Source organism: Athene noctua, unplaced genomic scaffold (assembly GCF_965140245.1).
Source record: "Athene noctua unplaced genomic scaffold, bAthNoc1.hap1.1 HAP1_HAP1_scaffold_36, whole genome shotgun sequence".
Classification (NCBI taxonomy): Eukaryota; Metazoa; Chordata; class Aves; order Strigiformes; family Strigidae; genus Athene; species Athene noctua.
In genome coordinates this window covers 1,151,109-1,161,743 of record NW_027437538.1, presented here as the reverse complement: position 1 = coordinate 1,161,743, position 10,635 = coordinate 1,151,109, and the positions used below count along the sequence as shown (strand labels likewise).

At 54.8% G+C, this 10,635-nt stretch overlaps 1 pseudogene; it reads right to left on the bottom strand.

Annotated features, from left to right (window-relative positions):
- Positions 1-9,092: 9,092 nt before the first annotated feature.
- LOC141974230 (olfactory receptor 14J1-like) lies at positions 9,093-10,048 on the bottom strand (annotated as a pseudogene).
- Positions 10,049-10,635: the final 587 nt, after the last annotated feature.

Here is a 10,635-nt window from a genome sequence, read left to right as displayed (position 1 = left end):
AGGGGTCATGTGTTCCACGGGATGATGTAATTAGCATGGTCATGTCAGCCCTCATTAGCATATTGAGGGTGTTAACTTTAATATGCATTTCGTGGATAATGAAGCAAAGGTCACTCCCCGGACACATGGCCCTTGCAATGTGCCCAGGTGCCCCAGAGCAGGGCCGTCCTGTCTCCACAGGGCTCCCTCCCCCAGCTGCACCTGGTGTGATTGGGGCAGCCTCATCACCCTCGACCTCCACAACATCCACCCGGGGACTCGCTTTTGTCTTAGGAGTGTTTGAGGCATTTCTTCCATCAGCCCCAACTTTTGCTTTCTCGGGCTGTTTGTTAGTTTCTCGCAGGCCTGGTTTCTCACCCCTCACAGAACCCAATCCCAAACGCCCCTGCACTGCTCAGGATGGGGGAGAGGGGCCTGGAGTGAGGGAGTGAAGCTGAGCCTGGGGAGGGAGGAGGAAAGCTGTTGGTTTAATGTTTGTTTGTGGGGTTTTTTATTATTATTATTAGGAGCTGAATTCATAATTAAATATCTGTTTCAATTGACAATAAATTCAGTTGTTTTCCTCTAAGTCCTGCCTTGCCCACATTGGGAACGGGGAAGAGATCTCCCTGTCCTTGTCCCCACCCAGCAGCTTTCTCACCCCCATTCTTCCTATTTTCTCCCCCATCCCGCTGGGGTGGGAGAGGCCGTGAGCGAGCAGCTGGGTGGCAGTTGGGTGATCAGCCACGGGTAACCCACCACAGCAAGAAGATGCCTCAGCTGGTGGGTGAGGGGAGAGCAGGGAAGGGGTTTCACCTCCGCAGTAACAATTCTTGTCACGCTGCATCCCGTCACAGCCCGATAGGCGTGAGGGAGGGGGGCTGGAAACAGGGTGAATGGCCGGATCCAGAAGGCCGTGGCCAAGAGCACAAAGTGCCCGTGGGAGCAGGGCACCAGTGGTGACCCCCAGGGGCCAGTCCTGAGTCCAGTCCTGTTTAACAGGTGGGTTTGCCGATGGCAATGGGAAGGGATGGGATGCAGATGGGAAGCTCGAGGGAGCTCGTGACTTCAGGCTGTGACTCTGGGAGTGACTATGGACAGAGTCTGGGGCAGGGGGGGCTGTGGGGGTTCTTGGGGTCTCTGCTTGACAAAAAAATATGTTTTCTTTTGGTCTAAGCCCATCTCCACTGTGGAAAGTGGCCTTCAGAAGTGGTAAAATTGACTTAATATGCAGCAGAGGAGTGTATTTTATTTTTGATTGAACCATGCCTTCTGCTGATTTAGCTTTCTGGCAATTAAACATCCTTCTGTGTCTGCGTGCAGCTGTGTGCAAGTACCAAGTACAGCAGGTGGGAGTTGGTGGGAAAGGTCTGAAAGATGCAGCTTCAGACTGTCATAGAGAAAGCTCAGCTTTGAACAGAGGTGCTGGAAGTCCCAGGGGGCTGATGAGAGAAATGTGGGGTTGGAGGCAGGGACAAAGATTGCCCCCAGAGTGTCTGACATGGAGGGTCTTGGCTTCCCTCCATGTTCAGCCTCTATCAGCAGATGCTCAGGACCAATATCCAGTGGAGTTTGCTGATGTCACTGCATGGGTGAGCAGAAATACAAGGAGCAGTGGAAAGAGAAGAAATTGTTTCTTATTGCCATGTAGGACTGAAAGCTTTTCCCTTTGCCTGCACGGCTGAAACCTCTCACACTCACCCCGTCAGAAGGGAGGAATGAAGTTCTGCCAGAGACTTGGCTTGTCAGGGGGATTTGCGTGTTCATGAGCCCTCTGGTGCCAAGTTCCTGAACTGCAGGTGCAGCAGAGGGATTGGAGTGGCCTCTAGAGAAGGGCAAGTCAGCAGCAAAGCTCCAAGGCTGTGAGGGTGTCAGTGATGCCCAGCGAGGGCCATCACTGGAGAGGCCGGGCAGGGAATGAGGAGACAAGGTTCCTGTCCCTGGGGCTGGGGAAGCAGGAAGGCAGAGGCTCTGCTCACAGGCTGCCAATCCAATGTTGAGGGGCCCTGAAAGGCCTTGATGGGTTTCATCCCCAGGAGGGTCCAGCCCTGAGCCCATCCCCTGGGAACGGGGATCCTTTCCCTCCTGGGATGCTCAGGGCTCTTCCTGGGGCAGGGAGAGGCAGGGGGTGATGCCGAGGCAGGACAGCGGTCGGATCCCCCCAGGCTCTGTGGAGGGTGGGCAGGAGGCAGCAAAGTGCTGTGCCTGTAGGAACTGGTGTCCTCTCAGGGTCCTCAGGGGAAGCGACAGCAGCCATAGTCGAGAGGACAAGGATTTCAGTTCTGTTGGGGGGTGCCAGCCTCAGCCAAGGGCCCATCCCCACCACAGGCTGTCCCACACTTTCCTCTGCCTCGGCCTGTTTCTCTGCAGATTTTCACCCCACCCCTGCTGCCCCACCTCACTCTGACCCCAGGCTGTCCCAGCACTTACTGATGACTCTCTGTCCTCACTGTCTTCAAACACAAAACTGTCATTGTCTGTGCTCTGACAAGGGCTGTGAGATCCCCAGAACCTGTGCAGCAGGTGATGAACTGATCACACACCCCATCCCCTGCCCCCCTGCTCCGCTGCGGGGGAGGAGGGAGAGAAATCAGGAGCAAAGCTGAGCCTGCGAAGAAAGCAGGGGAGGGGGAAGGGGCTTTTACATGTGGTAAAACCTCTCAGTGTCCCAGTCTGGGGTTTAACTTTTGTTGTTAGTGTTGGAATTAAATGGATGGGTTTTTTGTTCCCCTAACCTGTCGGTCTTTTGCTCATGGCCATAAGGGGTGAATCATCCCTCCCTGTCCCGATCTTGATGTCTGAGCTCTTTGTTGTGTTTTTTCCTTCCCACTCCGGAGAGGGGAGGGGTCACTGAAAGGCCGAGCTGGCCAGGGCTGTGAAGACTGGCTGCCATGACCCTGAAATAGCAGGGCCCCAGTTCAGGAGGGGAGGGAGGAAGCAGATTGGAAGACACCAGACGCCAGAATTCAGAGGAGCAGCCTTTGGCCTGTTCTGGGCAGTTTCCGTGGGGATCTCATGGTCAGCAGCGCTGAAGGGAAGCCCAGCTCACTGCAACTGGTCTGCAAGAGCATCTTCCCAGCTTGGCAATGGTCTGCTGCAAAACTCAGTGGAAACTGGAAAGTGAGGTCAAGGGCATGAGAACAAAGGTGTTGTCTGCTTCAGGAAGAGTTAACAAATTAGCAGAGAGAATGTGGGAGCTCTGCTCCATGTAGTAAGGGTCTGTGGAGAAAGGTCTGAGACACTCTGTCCTCTTCTCCTCAGCCTTCCCCAGCAAGGTCTGCCCGGCCTTTGTGCCTCGAGGCAGGACTCTGGAGCAGAACAGTCAGGGGGCGGTGAAAACTAGATCAGAGGCTACTTGATGAACCTCAACCCTTCCAGTCCACAAGCGCAGAGGGGCTGCATCCCAGGGTGCTGAGAGAGCAGGATGATGTCACAGAGAGGCCACTCCCCATCATCTCTGAAAGGTTTTGGAGACTGGGGAAATAACGGGAGTTTATTGGTATCACATGATCTGTAACCAGAACAGAAGGGAAATGGAAAAAGAATAAATGATTTCTCACTGTTCCTGGGAACCGAAACTTGTTCACCTTGACTGTGCTCCTGAAACCTCTGAGATGAAGCACCTAAGAAGAGAGGAGTTAAGGGAAGTGCTGCCCACTGCCTTGGCTTGTCAGGGCATTTTGTCTGTTCCTGAGCCCTCTAGTGCCAAATTCCTGAACTGCAGATCCTGAAAGAAGAACCAACAAGGCTCTGGAGCACTAAAAGTCAGCAGCAACCCCCGTGTGTCTGAGGGTATTACCGTGCCCCACCGAGGCCATCGCTGAAGAGACTCTGGAGGGAACCACCAGAAGAGGTGACCACCCCTGGGGGCGGGGGGAGAAGGAAATCAGAGGTGATGGAACCAGGCAGAAAAGGAACGTGGAGGTGGCTGTGAAGGGGTCCTAGAGTAGAGTGACAGAAGAGTTTGGGCTGGAAAAGACCTTTAAATGCCATCTAATCCAAGCCCCTGCAATGAGCAGGGACACCTTCAAGTAGATCACGTGGCTCAAAGCCCCGTCCAAAGCGACCTTGAATGTTCCCAGGGACGGGGCCTCTACCACCGCTCTGGGCAGCCTGTTCCAGGGTTTCTCCAGTGCCACTGTAAAAGTGTTCTTCCTTTTATCTCCCTGAATCTGCCCTCTTTTAGTCGAGAACCATTACACTGTGTCCTTTCACAAAAGTCTCCCCCCATCTCACTTTGAAGCCCCCTCTCAGCGCTGAAAGGCAGCAGCAAGGTCTCCTTGGAGCCTTCTCTTCTCCAGGCTGAAGAATCCCTCTGAATATTTTTGTGGCCCTCCTTTGGAGCCACTCCAAGAGTTCCATGTCCCTGCCGTGCTGAGAACCCGAGCTGGACGCAGCACTCCGGGGGCTCTCAGCACAGCAGAGCGGCACCATCCCCTCCCTCGAGCTGCCGCCACACTTCATTTGATGCAGTCCAGGACACGGTTGGCTTCCTGGGCTCGGAGTGCACATTGTCATCTCAGGGTCAACTTTTCCTGCACCAGCACCCCCAAGTCCTTTTCTGCAGGACTGCTCCCAGCACCTTCATCCTCCAGCCTCTGCTGATACTGGGATTTGCCTTGACCCAGATGCAGGACCTTGCACTTGGCCTTGTTGCATTTCAGGAGGTTCGAAAGGCCCCACGTAGGACCTGCCAAGTAACCCCGACTCTATGACTTCAGTGGGACACAAAAGCTACAGAGGATATCTCTACAGTTACATCTGCTCCCTCCATGGTCACGGGGAGTGTGGGTGCTCTCCCCGTCATCATCAAGGGAAGAGCTGTGGTGGAAGGAAATGCACCGTCACCCATCCTGGAGGGGACCTCGGGAGGTCTGTAGGCCAAGCACAAGCCCTGTCAGTGGAGACAGGAGAAACGAGGTTTGGGCTGTTTGTGTGCGGGGCTGTGGGAGTGGGAACCCTTGGCCTCTCCAGACACGTGTCCAGGAGTGATCTCTGCAGGAGCTGATCTCAGACTCTCCACCTGTCCAGGAGCTGCCCGGGGATCCCTCATCCCTCCAGGACCTGCCCTCCACCACCACAAAGGTCTCTCTCCAGCACAGTCACGGAACCACTGAGGCTGGCAGGCAGCCAGCTCCCACCTTCTCTCTGCTGCCTCTTCCTGCTTCATTGTTACCAGGACCTTCTCCCTCACCTGTACCAGTCTCCTCCCAGGCTGCTTGACTTCCTGCATTTCTGGGTGGACTGGAGCTCAGAGAGGAGACTGAGTCGTGGAAAAAAGACTCCACAACTCGAATAGAGTTACACAGCAGGGATGTTTACTGCGGTGCCGGGGTGCAAGGGGATCTCTCCACAAAGCTTGCACACCCCCCGCACATTTTACCAAAACCTATCGAGTGTGGATTTCCATATTCATTGGGTTCCATCACACAAACATCATGTGCAGGAGTGAGGCTGGGTTAGCTCTAGAGGCTGCTGTCAGTACTTGATGTCATCTTGGCACCTGCCCATTGTCTCCTGGGGGCGTCTCCGGGGGGCTTTGGGAGGAAGGCTCGAAGTCTTTCTCACCCTGTTTTTGCCCAGAGCATGCGCAGATTCTCTTGGCCAATTCCTTGAATAACAAGAGTGTTTTTCAGACAGTTTACTTTCTATCTTAACTAAGAGAACCAATAGAATTTCTACCATTTGTATATGGATATCTTCACTCATTAGCATAATTCCAACTAGATAGAGCCACCTGTTACTCAAGGAGAAAAGTATAATATTTTGCTGAACATTGTAATCCTTGGGAGATTTTCTAAGAGAACTGCTTTGTGTTGATGAACACAGCATCCTGGGTAAAATTCCACAGGACAGTCTGGGCAAGCAGGATTATTATCAATACTAAAAAAAATACTACAACTTGCTATAAGTAAGTAGATAAGTTGCTAAACACTTTTCTATAAGTAAGTAAGTAAATAAACCTGAAAACAAGCAATCATTTCTCTGCATCAAGACCCGTGACCATCAACAGCTCTCCACTCTTCTCTTCAGTGCAGCATCCCACGGGATTCTTCCAAACAGGTTCCTCAGCAGGCCAGAGCCCGCTCTCATGAAGCCTGTTCTTCAGCTCTCAGCTGACTCCTCCTCCATCCCCCGGCAGAGCTCCATGCCTTCCTGCTGCTCTCTCCCATAAAGGGTAACTTCCCCTCCGGGTCCAGCCCCATGGCCTTATCAGTAGCAAAGCCCCAGGACCCCACAGTTTCTCTAGGAGGGAGCATTTGTAGTGCCCTGCAACTCCTCATGCTCTTCCCTTGTGAAAGACACCCCAATCGAGATGAGCCAAATGCCCACAACTATTAAAAGGTGACCAATTGGAGCTTCAGTCCGTGGGGACCTTGAGAAACTCTGGGATTGGGAAAATGGAAGTAAATTGAAGCTTTACAAGGAAAAGTGGCCAATCCTGGATCAGCAGGGAGCAGGGGGTGGATAGTCCCATAGCTGAGGGCAGGCTGGGACCTGCCGGGCTGAGCAGCGGCTCTGAGGAGAAGGGCCTGGGCACTGTGAGGGATTCCCTACGAGCCAGGAGAGGATGGACACGATGAACAAGGGCAGCTGCCTACGGGGCTGCATTGGGAGGAGCGTGGGCCACCCAGACACCCTGGGTTACCATCCCCCTCCACTCAGCACTGGTGTGGCCCCACACACATGGGTGAGTCCCAGGGTGTGGTTCCCCATTCTGGAGAAGTGGGGGGGACCTGGGGAGTGTTGAGTGAAGCTCTGCCAAGGTGGGGTTTGGGGCCCAGTGCCAATTCTTCTTCAGCCCAGGCAGCACCAACCTGGCTATGAGAACACGATGGAGACCATGTCACAGGCCTTGCACAATCCCATGTGCACAACACGCCCTGCTTTGCCCGGTCTGTTGTGGGTCAGCAATCCCTTCCCTGGCCTTCAGCTACCTGGACACGGCTGAAGGAGGACGTAGCCTACGACCTTCCCAGGGATGGAGGGAAGCTGACAAGCCTATAACTCTCCCCCTATACTTCTCCCAGTTCTCATTCCTGCCCTTCTTGGAGATGGGTTTGCCCTCGGCCTTCTCCATGGACCCCAGAACCTCTCTGATTGCTCTGGCCCTTCTGAGGGCTCAGCCCAGAATCACCGGCGAGGGTGACGGAGCCAACAGGAGCACTTGCCATGAGCCTGTCCAAGGCAGCGGAGATGAGTCTCACTGGGAGAGTGGGGGTTGTTCCTGGGTCACACACACAAGTGTCCGGGCTCTGTCAGGTGCCCACATCTCAGCTGGCCCCATGCCCTCACCTTACACACAGGGGGTTCAGAGACACGAGTCCTTCCCTTGCACACGCAGAGGCAGTGCATTGCCGGAGTCATCGTGTCTCTCTGGGCTCCTGCTGCCACGGCCAGAGGCTGGGAGGCCCCTCAGCCCTGTGCTGATCACCCTGCTCTGCACTCGTGGGAGATGCCCCACGGCATGAGGAATGGACTCGGGGACCTCGGTTCAAGGAAACACCTCCCAGGGCTGCAGCCAGGGGGTTGCCCAGGGGACGTTACTGTCGACGTGAAGTGACCTCATGACCCTGTTTGTGCCACACACCTTCACAGCACCCCCAGGAATAGCTGATGGCAGTTGTGCTCTCTCACCTCACACACATGATGTGCATGTTTACATCTCCTCCATAAAATGCAAACATGAACTTCTGACCTACTCATTTGGTGTCCCTCTGTGGAGGGACAAAGACCCTCTATGATCTAGGGTGAGAGGCCAGTGCTGGAAATGGTGTTTGGGAGGGGCTAGAGCGTGATGATTTCCCTGGGTCAGGGTCATGGTTTAACCCCAGCCAGCATCTGAGCCCCACACAGCCACTCACTCACTGCCCTGGGTGCGATGAGGGAGTGAAGCACAAGGGTAAAAGTAAGAAAACTCACAAGTTGAGATACAGACTATTTTATAGGTAAAGCAAAAGCCACACGTGTAAGCAGAGGAAAACATGGAATTCAATCACTTCCCATTGCCAGTCAGGTCTTCTGCCAGAATATCAGGGCTCCATCACACATAACAGTGACGTGGGAAGACGAACTCCATAACTCTGAATGTCCCCATGTTCGTCCTTCTCCCCCAGCTTTATATAACGGAGCATGATGTCCTAAGGTACAAAATACCCCGTTGGTCAGTCGGGGTCAGCTGTCCCAGCCGTGTCCCCTCCCAGCTCCTTGTGCACCCCCAGCTGCTCGCTGGTGGGGTGGGGTGAGGAGCAGGAATGTCCCTGACCCTGTGTAAGCCCTGCTCAGCAATAACGAAATCAGCCCTGCGTTACCAGCACTGTTCATGGCACAAACCAAACCCCAGCCCCATAGCAGCTCCCAGCAAGAAAAGGAACTCTCTCCCAGCCAGAGCAGCACAGGCAGCTGCCCCAGTGTGTCCAGTGAGCGCAGACACAGAGCAGAGCCTGCTCCTTCAGGTCTCTCCCAGGAGGCCTGGCTGTGCGAGGACACTGCTGCCAGCCCCCACCCTGCAAATCACACTGTTCACCTCTTCGCTGGGGTTTTCCTCTGCGGGCCACTTCCTTGGGCGTGTTCTTGAGATCAGGTTTGGGAGAAGAGCTCAGCCTTCAGGCACTGCCCTGAGCAGATCCTCTTTCATGAGGGAACCGCTCTTCGGGAGGCCGGCTCTGTCACACAAGTGCCCGGTGCCTGTCCCTGCCTGCGGTCACAGGGCTGTCACACAGCAGGAGTGTGACCAAGCTGCCAGGGCACTCAGGCCTCACACCAAACCGAAGGGATCAGAGAGTGTGGAAGGGAAGAGAGAACATCTCTGGAGGACCAAGTGCTCCCTGGCAGTGCTGCCATGCTGGGACTCTCTTCCCCTCCACCGCTGCACACAGGAATTTTACGTGCATGTCCTTAAAAACTTAAAGAAAGTATCTCAGTAAAAGAAAAGTAGCTGGAGGCCCTTTATTTTGTTTCAACACACAGAGATCATGGATCCTCATTCATGCAGCCAGTTGGTGAGAAAAGCAGACTGAATTCTAAAGGGGAAGAAAAAAACATTAAAAGAAAAATCCAACAAAATAACCCAGAAAATTCAGAGATTGGAACTGTACAGAATTATATTGAAATTAATATGAAGATGATAAGCAGTTCATTGCTTCAGCATAACATCTAGTTATCAGATTCCTCAGGGAATCCTTGATCTCCTGGTTCCTCATGCTGTAGATGAGGGGGTTCACTACTGGAGGCACCACCGAGTACAGAAATGACACCACCAGGTCCAGGGATGGGGAGGAGATGGAGGGCGGCTTCAGGTAGGCAAATAGAGCCGTGCTGATTAACACGGAGACCACGGCCAGGTGAGGGAGGCACGTGGAAAAGGCTTTGTGCCGTCCCTGCTCAGAGGGGATCCTCAGCACGGCCCTGAAGATCTGCACATAGGACACCACAATGAACACAAAACACCCAAAAGCCAAACAGGCACTGACCATGATAAGCCCAACTTCCCTGAGGTAGGAGTGTGAGCAGGAGAGCTTGAGGATCTGGGGGATTTCACAGAAGAACTGGTCCAGGGTGTTGCCCTGGCAGAGTGGTAGTGAAAATGTGTTGGCCGTGTGCAGGAGAGAATTGAGGAACCCAGTGCCCCAGGCAGCTGCTGCCATGTGGACACAAGCTCTGCTGCCCAGGAGGGTCCCGTAGTGCAGGGGTTTGCAGATGGCAACGTAGCGGTCGTAGGACATGACTGTGAGGAGAGAAAACTCTGCTGTAGCAAAGAAAAAGAAAAAAGAGGTCTGTGCAGCACACCCCAAGTAGGAGATGTGCCTGTTGTGCCAGAGGGAGTTGGCCATGGCTTTGGGGAAAGTGGTGGAGATGGAGCCCAGGTCGAGGAGGGAGAGGTTGAGGAGGAAGAAGTACATGGGTTGTGCAGGCGGTGGTCACAGGCGATGGCGGTGATGATGAGGCCGTTGCCCAGGAGGGCAGCCAGGGAGATGCCCAGGAAGAGCCAGAAGTGCAGGAGCTGCAGCTCCCGTCTGTCTGCGAATGCCAGGAGGAGGAACTCGGTGATGGAGCTGCCGTTAGTCATTTGTTTCTACTGGACATGGGGACCTCTATGTGTTGGAAAAACAAGTGAGAATTTAGGGTAGATTTCTCTGAACAAAAGATACTCCGTAAGTTTTGACTAATCCCTCCTTTCACACTCCCATTATGATGTACCCTTGGAACTGTCCTGGGGGTGATGTGGGGCTGTGAGCAGCCCTGCCCCAGGCAGCACCCTCTCCACAGCAGCAGGACCCTGCCCTGCCGGGGTCTCTCCTGCCCCCCACAGCTGCTCCCCCCGGCGCCGTGGGCAGCTCCCCGGGCAGGCTGAGTGCTGACCCTGGCCGGCGGCAGAGTCCCTGCCCCAGCACACAGCCCCGGGGGTGCAGGGACCCTGCTCGGAAGGACAGCCCTGGGCACCCCCGGCCGCACCCGCGCCTGCACCCCCTGCAGCCGTCCCCGGGAGAAGGCAGAGCCATGGCCTGTCCCTCTGGCAGCGAAGCAGGGAAGCCCTGCTCGGGAGCACGGCCTCCTCCTCCAGACACCAGGGAGATTCCTGGGGCTGTGCCGGCCTCACCACATCCCTCCGCCACCTGCAGCTGCCCTGCCCCGCACCCACAGACTGACGGTGTC